Source organism: Colossoma macropomum, unplaced genomic scaffold, assembly GCF_904425465.1.
Source record: "Colossoma macropomum unplaced genomic scaffold, Colossoma_macropomum, whole genome shotgun sequence".
Classification (NCBI taxonomy): domain Eukaryota; kingdom Metazoa; phylum Chordata; class Actinopteri; order Characiformes; family Serrasalmidae; genus Colossoma; species Colossoma macropomum.
This window is the reverse complement of record NW_023494789.1, coordinates 27,985,720-27,997,954: the sequence shown is the minus strand read 5'-3', so window position 1 is coordinate 27,997,954 and position 12,235 is coordinate 27,985,720. Positions and strand designations below refer to the sequence as shown.

Sequence of the window (12,235 nt, the reverse complement as noted above, 5' to 3'; positions counted from 1 at the left end):
TGGAAACCTTTATACCATCATCGCAAAGTAACAACAGGACTAGTAGTGGGCAATATGGCAATGTTATCATGCTAAATTACGTCACGATACATTTTTCGATGTCATGGGTATTGCCTGCACTCCTTATAAAAAGGCTGTAAACAAAAACCACTCTACAATAACTGTACAAACTAAACTGAAACAAGTAACTGATTATAATAAGATCTAGTTTTATTAATGTAACAGTCAAGGGTGGAAAATACTTGAGTACTGGAACATTTGTACTTGAGCACTTTTTCAAGAGAATTTTTTTTTTTTTACTTCTTACATTTTTATTTAGACCTTCAAAGTACAATTTTCAAAGCACAGGAGGGCAGCACATTTTGCCTCTTTTTTCTCCTATCGAGATCCTATACATCTGAATTTACATACATAAGCACAGATAATGCAACAGCGCAAACCACACTGGCGTTATTCCATTTTGCTGGGAGGTTGCCAGGGAGGTTTAACTCATGCTTCAAATGAAAATTAAATTGCAGCAGCCCCTCGATAACCTCCCGCTGTCTAGCCAGTCACTACTGAACAGTGGAAAGGCAGGACTTTTGGGGTTAGCCTTAGCCAAACATGGACACTAGACTGTTGGTGCCTGGATGAGAAGCCGCCTGACTTGGTCAATGTCGCAGGTTCTCGGCCTTGTCCGCACAACAAGTCATGAACCAGCTGATACTGACAGTCTGAAGGACTCATGTGTGTACAGGACACACATATGAGACAGATGACTTGAGAAATACGTCAACAGAAATAAAAACTTGGATTGATATATTTCTGATTTAGTTTGGTTGTTCAAATGGTTTTATTAAAACATGAGAGGTCCCAAAATAATCAGTTACTGTTAACCTAAAAAAAAAGTTTTAATTAACTTTAACCATTTACAAAAAAGATATACCAAAACAGCCTGAAATCATCCAAATAATTGACTTAATAAATCTTGTTACATTAACGCTTTTGCCTTATTCTATGTGGTTATACTGGATATTTTGGAATTATGAGGTTATGTATTTATTATGTCCTCCTTTAACTGCTGTTCATTACACAGAAGAAATTTAGGCAGCATATAGATCAGTACATGATCTACATAGACAGGCATGCTTGGATAGTCCATACTACCTCTTTCTCACTGTGCAACTTGTGGGCTCCATGTACTCCTATCTATCTAAAGTACTGAATGTTCCAGTGTGTAGACACTCTGTCTGTACCCCTATCAGTCTAACACTCCTGTGCTGCATTTCAGCCTGTGCAGCCAAGAATTCTGCACTCTCATACACATTTGAGACTCCCTGCCCACATTTTGAGCTGTGTGTGCGTGCGCGCGCGCTCTCGCGCTCTCGCTCTCTCGCTCTCTCTCTCTCATGTTCATGTGCCTGCCATTATTAATGTCAATTAACAGTTTGCACATTCCAGCAGAGTCATGGCACTCTAAGGCTGATGCCAGTGATCCAAGAGCCCACGTGAACGGCTGTCTGCTTTATTAGAGCGCTCACATAACACTCCATGGGAACATCAGAGATTAGTCAGCACACTCACATGGGGGGGCGCGTAGAAGCAAAACAGGGAAGAGAAATATAATCAGCTTAAGCAAATAAACTCTCACAATCATGTCTATAAGCCAGGAACTAACAGAACATAATTTTCAACTGCAGCAGAGAAAATCTCTACTTGACTTGCCTCTTCTCCGATTTGGCATTTGTTTGATTGCTGAAATATGACCCATATGTCAGTGGCCTTTGGAGCTGTGACAAAACACATCGCTTATTTTGCTGAAGTAACAAAATGCAAAGGTCATTTGAGTTTCCACCCACTGATCCTTCCCAGGCATTTCATTATAGTTTTTCCTTCATTCTCCAGTAGTACTCCAAGCAGTGGCCTGTAGGAGTAGTGTACTTACATTTTAAAAGGACAGACAACACATTCAGTGGGGTCCAAAAGTCTGAGACAACTACTGAAAATGCTTACATTTTGTATTGCTTTCTAATTTGAGAGAAAGTAGAATTTCTAATGAAAACCTATCACCATAGAACTTTGAATGAAAAGCAGAATCTTTGAAATTTTAACATAATTCCAGAATGTCTTTTGTATTTAGTATGTCCCTCTTATACTTAAATGACAGCATGCACTCAAGATGGCATGTACTCTACAAGTGTGTGCAAAAGCCTCTGATGAGTGTAACAAATGCTCCATAGAATGCTCGTCTGAACAGAAGATTCAGCGGAAGAGATAAGACTAAAAAAATAAAATTAAAAAAGAAAATGATCTGACCTTTTTGTACACAGATCTCAATATGATCAGGTTTGCTTAAATTTGAAATAAAGCAACATACTGAATATTTCTTTTTCATTTTACTTGTCATAAGTTTTCTTTGTTTCAAAACGTTGCAAATTCTAAAGTGTTCTCGTGTTTGTTTACAAATTTAAAAGAAAAAAATCCCAGACTTTCAATGTGGTCTCAGACTTCTCAGACTTTGGACCCCACAGTATATATTTCACTTTGAATGGGGTCCTGTTCCTTCTTAGTTTTTTCTTTCCATGGATGAATAGAATAAATAATTGTGCTTTTTCACAGATTTTAGGCTGTGATTTTTTGTCATTTTTTCTGGTGCATTTTTGTCCTTCCAACTTGGCAAAAAACCACAGAAACTAGAGTATCACGACACATACCGTGTATTGTGATAAGGCCTTGAAGTACCGTGATATCTTTTTTTTGCTGTATCGCTATGTGTGAGCAATATAATGACATCTATCATTAATGTGATAAATTACATCACAGTATGCTCTTCTGAGTATATTGTGGAGAACAATAGTGCTTAAAGAACAATGACCAAGTGAAATCTTATTTCACTTTAATGTTAATTAAAAGAAGAGCATAATCAGTCCTGTTAAACTGGATTTACTGTAGTGCAGTATGCTAAATAAAATTAATTATACTTATAGTTTAGTTAAATTGTGTCACTACTGGTCCTTCTTGTCTGTTCCAACTTATGAAACCTCAGAATAACTAACACATAGCCTGTATCATTAGTGGGTAAAAGAGAAAGTCTTACAGCTGTCTGGATAACTTAATTATTAAGGAAGGACTGTGGATATCTGTGTGTTCGAGATTTGATAGCTATCTACATGAAAGGCCAAAGTACAAAAAAACAGTGACTTATAATTTGTCAGAGGCTTCATGAATGATTAAACTATTACTGAGTGCTTCATGGTCCTTGTCCTCACAGTGTGCATAGTGCAGATGAATTTAAATAGGGAAAGTAAAGCTAACAGTCCGGCCATTGACGCACGCCTGTGGTGGGCTGAGCTTCTAACGAGCTGCTGTCATTTCTGCCACGTCTGGAGGAGAGCTAGTGGAATCTGAAGAACAAAAGGACTCCAGCTGAGGGGCATGACTGCAGAGCAGCAACTGTCCAAATAAACCCCTCAGCTCAGAGGTCAGAGAGGGCTGGCTCTAGCAGCAGACTGCCACACTTCCACACAGGAAGAGAGACATTAGCCTGCATAATTTTCCCTGTATCTACATACCTCTCCTCCTGTGGCTGCTTCATGTGAACAAAGATAAAAGCAAAACTCTCACTGTAGCATTAACAATAAAAAAGATTCTGTCATTCTGGAAATAGTCACTTAATTTCTCTCACTCAGATTTGTGTCTTATTCTCTAAACTTGCCTCAGTGCGGTGTCAAGACAGCTAGAATTGCTGGTGGTTTAGAATTTTTGTATTATGGTCTGTAATATGGTAAAACATTTAATAAACAAATCAGTCCAAGTAGTCATAATAAACCATCAAAGAGGAGTTAACCATTTAAAAAACATATTTTTGGTACAGAGCATCTTTTAAGGTGAAATCAAGTTTGTTTGTTTTTTTTTGAGGAAAATGATATAACGCATAAATAAAGTGATGATATTTCACTTCCTCATGTGACATCAGCACTAAGTTCTTTCAGTAGTTTAAACCACCTTTGAGTGGTTTTACATTATTTATTCTTAAACATTCAATAAAAATTTAATATTCATTAAGTAGGCAAATCCTGATTCTCATACCAAGAAACACATTTAGATGAACATGAACCTGAGTGCTGCAAAATATACCCAGAAAAGTTGTGGTGTAACAATTTATTTGTTTTCGTGATGCATCATTTATAATTCTTCTAACAGTTGTTCAGTTTATATTGTTCTTAATTCACAAAACGTTTTTTTAATTGAATCAAAAACCAATGAACTGTGAATCGATCCTCTAGTAAATCGCTATTTAATGTTAATATCTTCAAGGTAATTAATTTTCTTACGTATTCAAAAGAAAGCAAGGTGTCCCCAACTCTTAATGGGCAGCGTACATGTCTGTATAGTTAATATGGACCTTTTCATTTTAAACTTTGGAAGTTAGATTTGGGTGGTCTAAGATATGACCACAATGAAGTATCAGAGGAATGACAGGAGAGGAAAGAAAAGATGCAAATGAACATTAATTAATCAACGTTAATGAACAGGAAAAGGCAGAGAGCAGAAGAGGAAGTGCAGGAACTTAAGAAAAAAAGATGGGAAGTGAAATAAGAGATAGACAAGTAGACAAAGAGAAAGAGTATAGATTACAGTAAAAGGAAAGAGCATGAAGGTTCCACAGGAAGCAGGCCTGCAGGCTGGGCGTTCTGCGACATGACTAAATGACAAGAGGTCAGAGGGACCTGAGGAAAACAAAAAGGGTCCTGAGGCTGGGGGAGAGTCAGCTACAGGAATATCAAAACCAAAGAAAAAATTCAAGAGGAGAGGAAGTATATAGTATAGGCCACACCCATGACCACATATTCAGACAGAAATAATGCAGGAGAAGGGGGGGGGAGGGGGCACTGTACAGAAAAGGCCTATACAGCCTGCAGCCTGAACTTGCACAGACACAACACAGACACAGCAGAGGAGACTCTAAACTCACAAGCACAGGTGGGAAGGTCCATTTACTCAATTACATATACTTAGAAAAAAGGAACCTCGTAAACTCATTTTTACTCAGTTCCACTTCAGTCAGTTATACATTTATAGTTCCTGAGTCATTTTTTGTGTTTAATTGTATTATCTTCTGTTGACACCATCTGGACTGCTTAGCTGTCACTCAGCTGTAACAATGCTCACTTATCAGTTTTAGCATTTATTTTAAGAGAAGAACAGTGCCTTACTGAGTTTGGTTCTCGTGCTGATATACATTGCTGTGTAGTTCAACTGTAATCATTTCATGTTAGTGACTGCTGCTTTTTTTCATTTTCACATTCCTGCGAAAGCAGAAATTGATCCCCCCCACCACACACACACACACGACAACTTGTAAGCTTAAGATAAGAGACTTAGAATGGCACTCTTCTCTTAAATCTCTTCATTTCCTATGAGTCAACAGCATAATTCTTGCCTCTTGCCAGCAGCACACACACACACACACACACACACACAGGAGCTGAGCATCTGACATCACAGTGTGAAAAATCAGAGAGACAACAGAGAAAAACAGAGCACCATTCTTTCTCCTTCTCGCTCTCTCTCTCTCACACACACACACTTAAATTTAGCATTGGCAGAAGTTTGCAGATGCGCCATGGGCACAAACACCTAAGCAGAGACAGTGAGCCAGTGATGGAGGAAAGAGCTGCTTTTGAATGTGCTACATTGCTGTATGGCGCTTTAAATTCAGCAGAAGACTCTGGGGAGCACAGTTCTCCTAAATGGGGCCAAAGCGCCCTTTGAAGCCAGGAAGAACCTTCAGAAATAGCAGAGAGTTATTTTCAATGCAGCTTTTTTTTAGCGAGCGATTTACCAATTTTAAAGTCATGGAATGTGCTGCACAAACCATCTCTAGTTGATGCTTTAAACACAGAGAGGCACAGAAACAGATCACTGCTCAGTCAGAAAGGATTGGGGTATTCTAACTAGGCTCCAGCTGCAATAATGCACATATATTGTGCTGAAGTTTGAGACTCACTACTAATCTTAGTTAAACCACTAATTTCAGAGGATTTTAATGGTTTCATGATTCGTAACAGTTATTGTAGAGACTGCTAGTAAGCAGTTAGTCACCTCTGCTTATCTTTAGTACAGTGTCACAGGTTGAACACAAAACACCATGGCTAAAGTAACAAAAACATGCAATCCATTTTTCATCAGTGCTCCTGTAACAAGGTTTTTTGCGTTAACACATCCTAATGCTAACAGTTAATAACCAGAAAGCTAATAACCAGAAACCAACATGACCTCTTGGAAGAGATATATTAGTATATTAATGGTGCTTAAGTTTGTGCGCTAAAGACATATTAATGACATTTTTTTTAACACCACAACTTTGTTTAATGCTGTTAACTCATTTTCCTAGTTTGCCCCTTCCAACTGTCTACTGAAGCACAGTTGCTTGTACAGTGTTGCTATGAAACCATCACTGTCGGTTAAATATTTGTAATGGCAGGTTCCACTGATGATTTTTGATAAAACCAAAGTTATTTTCAGGCACTGCAATGCCATGAATTTGCTTATCACTGAAGGACACTGTGTTTTAAATAAACACAGCACTCATGCTGGCAATATCAGTAATATCAGTAACGTTAGCACTGGAGGATGCCATCAGCAAACAACAGCGGACAGTGCTCGTGAGAGAATTACGGATAAATCAACAGTAAACAAAAGCAGTAGCAAAGTGAAAAGCTACAGCTGTGCCCCAAATAAGACATAATGTAGTGTAGTAACTACAGTCATAAAGGAATTGGAACCACTGACTAAATATAATAACACAAGACATACACACTCATTGGTTAAAACATGTAGCTACTGTTATTCTCTCTGATGAAAATGGAAAACTGTTCACCTTTGTTTTTCCATGTTCACTCAGCTTTCATGTGATTTTCAGGTTCATGTCAACCCCCCACATCTGCATGAGAAATCATCTTAAGTAAATAAATACATTTCAATGAAGCTTATTTTGTCTACTTACACAACATTTTAAGCAGAAAAAAATTAAGGTAAAATTTGAGCAAACAAGAGAACTGTAACTAATTATGACTAACTATACAAAATAACATGATTAATTGCGAGCAGTTAGTTTAATTGAAAGCCCTAATTTATGCTGTTTACAGCTGAATAATATCAGCCAGTAAAATAACTAAAATGTCCATTTAATTTTTGACCGTGTGAAATCATCTCAAATGTTGTTTACAATAAAAGCTGGTTAATTTTAGCATGTGTGAAAAAAATATCATACTAGTCCAGCCAAAAACCCAGCCATCTGGGTTCTCTCTGCTGCTGGGCATTCTATTCGAGTACAACATGGACCCAAAAGACTCCAATCTAATCACCCACCAGCTTTCATCTGTTCATCCTGCTACATACACGCTATTCAACACTCATACCAATTGCCTTCATTTCAGCTGTTAATTGTCCTCCAGCTGCTAACAAGCTCAGGAATCAAAAGTTGATATTCATCACTATTGAAATTAAAAAAGAACAAATTAAAACTATTCTTAAAATTAAGTGCCTGAAGCAATTAGAACATGAGAACATTGGTGACTTGTACACTTTTCCTCCCCAGAGAAACAGGGACGAGTGCTGAGGAGAAGGCCTTTTAAGGACAGAAGTGAGAGGAAATATGAGAGGGCACCACTGTTTTGACATGGCACTCACGTGTCAAGAGGTTTAGCAGTGCCACTCACACACAGACGATCCCAAAAAGTGTGTATCCAAGTGAGCCCACAGAGACCCAACCACCAGCAACTCCGTGAAAGCCTACATCTACTTTACCTGAGGTAATGCCACAGCTTCAGCAGTCTCTCCTTCTCTGCAGCTGAAGCCTGGCCAACCCTGAACGAGCAGAGCACAGGAACACTCCCTCAGTCTGTTCCCACTCTGGCAGAGCACCCGCAATCTGACTCATTTACAAAACACTCAAATACTGCACATCATGCTCATTTCAAAAGGTCAAACATACTTGATACTGCAAACCTCATTAAGCCATTTTATATATAATATTATACAATTTTATAGGGACACCGACTTTCTTCTACTGTTTCAGCTTTTCCAGCACCTATACGTCTAGGAATCACAGCTCTTACAAGTTCTGCCAGGCATGTAATGCAATAGTTTAACACTCAACCTTGTTTTATCTTCAATAACTGAAATTTCTGATTTTTACCCACTTTTTCCACTATGAAAAATAACTGCTTTAGCAGTACAATTTGGGCGATTCTCCTGTTGCAACACATTTGGACTTATCTGGACAGTTGAGACGCTTCTGTACACTTCAACACCCTCAGAATTTATCCAGCTGCTGTAGTCTTATATTACAGGAGAAAGTGGGATTTTAACTGAGTTTATTAATCAAAAATACAATCAAATAATTAGCTGGACAATGAAAGCACTTTCTGCAGCTCATTCAGATGTAACTGTGGTTAGACATAGAGTTATTCATTTTCTGCTGTTGAAGCTTCCTTTTAGAACTGTGCTGTGCTAAACAAAAGATGTTTAAAAATGTTTAAGAAAAGTAAAACATGGCTTTGCTCATGGTCAATGAATGTAATATTAATGTTCTAGCAGGGCATCACTTAGACATGTTAAGTAACATCACATTAATCCAAATTAGGATGGTTCGGGGGAGGTGGGCAAGATTGGTATTCCCTCAAATTGAGACCTGGTTATCTTTCAATCATCATAAGTCATCTTAACATGTTTGGTCAAGCTATTCCTTTAATCACTTTATAAAGTGCAAAGTTTTGCAATTCTCAGACAAGCTAGAAGAGATGCTCTATAGATCAAGCCTGTTCTCCTATGACATTTTCTTTAATATGTAGTAAACTCATCCGATCTGTTGTAGTAGCCTTGGTCTGGTGCTCTGACGAGAACACCTGCACCACATTCCACCGGCTGTTCTGAATCAAACCTATGTGCCCACCATACTTGTTCACAGAGGAAGTAAGACCTCCCTAGACTGTTCTGGATGGAGGCAAACCCAAACAGGTTAAGCTTCAGCTGAGGAACAGAGGGAGCCTCCTGGCTCAGTGTGTACACAGCCGCAGAGTCCTCTGACCAACAGAGGCAGCAATATACTGAAAAATAAGACGTAGGAGTTTAAAAATGGATTCATTCCACGGCTGTAAGATTAGTTGAAATGGCAATTTAAAGCAGTGCAATTTTAAAATTACAGGAGTTGCAACTTAAAGCAAACATGATCAATAACATCATCTTAACAGCTTCAAGAGGGGAAGTTTAACCTAATAATATGGAGCTTGTGAACTGCCTGTAGGTAAGTTAGACCAAACAGAAGCAACCAATCACTAATGTACTGTGTACATGACATACACAAACACAACTAACTGGCAGTGTGGTACACGGTGTTCAGTACTCAGCCTCAACATTAAAAAAACGAATATGCTTCGTCCTTCACTGTATCAACTTTGGAATAACAGATTTGATCATAGTAATATTCATTAAAGCAATTTTTGGGTCAAAATAAATTCTCATGCTATTTTCAAAAATAAAATAAAGGTTTAGTGAAGTATTTTATTGTATGTTCTACTACTGTGCAAATAACTCCTCCAGGCACATTTGCTTTTTTCAGCGTTTTTTCAAAAAGAATTGAATTGTACCATAATAAACACTCCACGATCATTACTAACTGACATCTGTCACCCCGACGCCTATTGTGGTTAGTGAACATGCCGTTCCAAAGCATAAACCCAGATACTACTTCTGGAAAATGCTGAGAGCATGTTTGTGTACAGTGTTCTGAATGCCATGGGTACACCAACGAGAACATTGAGCTGGCCTTTTAAAGTAGCTTGTATTACTGATGACTGTGGCAGAACCTGGGAACAAAGGACTTTTATTACTTATTCCCCCCCTTTAACTTACTACAAACACTAACGCAGTAAGAGCAGCCTTTATCTAGTGGAAAGAAGTGAGGTACCATTAAATAAGAATCTGCACTGTGTTATTAATGTGTTATGAATAAGGGTTTAGAAAGGAACCAAATGTACCCATGCATTTGCTTCAGGTCTGCTTTTTTCCAGCATGCTGGAACTACATTGACCAGTGCGTGACCTAAAGCACATCATTGATTTTGATGTCATAGGAGGCTCAGCTAAAAGCATCTTTTCATCTTGAGCCAAGATGGTCAGGCTGAACCACACCAATGCTCTGGCATGGGGGGAATCACTGGTGTTCTATTCTCTGACGTGAAACGGCTTTGTTCGTATTTTTCCAATGAATGATCCGACAGCCTATTTTAATTGTGGATCGATCAGTCTGTAACAGCCCTGAGCATGAAATCCACTACAGTAAGGTTGGGGGCAGCAAGCGGGAGAGAGAGAGGGAGAGAGAGACTTGCGTGCATGCATAGTGTTGCAGGCTCTCTTTATTACATGGAAAAAGCTGTACAGTCCAATGCCAATTGAGTCAATTGTAGAACACCTCATAGAGAGGAAACAGGGGCACTACAATAAAAAGCATCTCTTCACTCCAATCCCATTTCAGCGTTGAATGTAAGCCAAATAAACAAAGCGAATTCCTCAAATTCCTCCCTAGCTATGTAACAAATAGCGAGACACTTCTTTACCCCATTATTAAATCAAACAGAATTAAAAGCTCATTCTCAAGCTCAATATTTATTTGCCAAAATTCCAGAAATCTTCCGTGTTAGCTTTAAGACTACAAAATTACAGAAATACCTTTAGTGAAGTACATCTTTATGCACTCATCATGACACTAGAGTCTTTCTTGCGTGCATTTAGCTCTCACTGTTCAGTGGCTTTAGCCATGCATTAAAGCGTGATTATGTAAAGTGAACATAAAGTAGCGATATAGCAGAGAAAATCTGCAGCAATGATCTAACCACCTGACCTTTCTGTGTCATCATGGCCTTTTTACAGGGCCTGTTTTTGGCTTTAAGGCGTTAAGAGTGTGGGCTGGATCATACAGTGCAGAGAATTTAATGGGCCCACTCAATTCCACACTGATATTTCCTTCTGCGTTCATAAAATACAAGACGATGGCTGATTTACAAATGGCACCCACGCATATCATAACTTTAAATGAAGTTTTTAATACATGCCATATAAAAGATCTTTTAGTAGGAATCTGATTGTTTATAAGTATTTGCTTTCATTTCAAACTGTTGAAACGCTTATGAAAAAGTCTGGAAGCAACAGTCACACTATGTTACCAAAAATTTTTTGATACACTGACATGAAAATTCTTGGCCAAATCCAAAATTCAGGACACCCTCAGCTGAAAACGAAAACCCATCACCTTTTTTTTAGTTTTTTTTTTTGTTAGCTTTTTAATTTATGCTTTTCAATTAAACGTACAAAACAAGGAAATAAACAAAACACACTTTTAATAAACAAAACAATAACAACTAAAAACAGTTAACAAAAAAACTATACTTGATTACAGTATGTGCCAACAAAATCCAGTGTCCTTGACAACAAAGAGCAGCCGGTCATCTAACGCAATGGATTCAGGTATTTATTTTAGTAACACTTTGCACTGTAGCACTGTCTTTGAGAATTTTTCCATAATTTCCTGTAATGGAGAAGTTGTATCTTCTCGACATGAACAAAGATTACGAATCGCTTGTCTAATGTCCCTCGTTGGAGCCATAAATAAAATGGGTTCATATAGCCAATATTTTCACTGCATTTATCTGTGTAACTGCTGTCCTATACATTGTTGTTGTGCGCTTCTGCCCCCCCACCAACATTATGTTGCAGTGTATGCTGGGGATTGGTAAACGGGCTAATATTAATAGAAAACTAAAATAATTTCGTGGGCCGGATAGGATTGAGCCACAGGCCTTATGTTTGACACAGGGGCCCTAGAGCAAGAGTACATCACTGCAAATTAATTGAATATTTTGGGGGGAAAAAAGTTCTTTGATCCAACCAGATGTCAATAAACATGAGTTTCAATGGTTGTTGGCAATTTGTCTTACAAACTAGCTTTAGCAGTCTTTTTTGAAACTTCACTTTTTAGAAAAAGAAAATCACTGCCTGCATTCATATTTCTTCCTGCAGTGGATATAAATAAGAATTTAAGTGTTTTCGTTGGCCCCTCAGCAATTAAGACAAAGATAAGCACCGCCTCTGGATCCCGGGGTATTGTTTACATTCTAGGGTCACAGTTACACTGGGTGAGAAGAATGGCAATACCATTCCAGCAATTTAGCCTGTGCTGGGTCACGTATGCAGAG

The 12,235-nt window shown here is 38.3% G+C and overlaps 1 protein-coding gene across 1 annotated transcript in view; it reads right to left on the bottom strand.

Moving 5' to 3' along the window:
* Window positions 1-12,235, bottom strand: part of slc9a7 (solute carrier family 9 member 7) — a 60,530-nt gene that overhangs the window by 17,834 nt on the left and 30,461 nt on the right. The window lies entirely within an intron of this gene.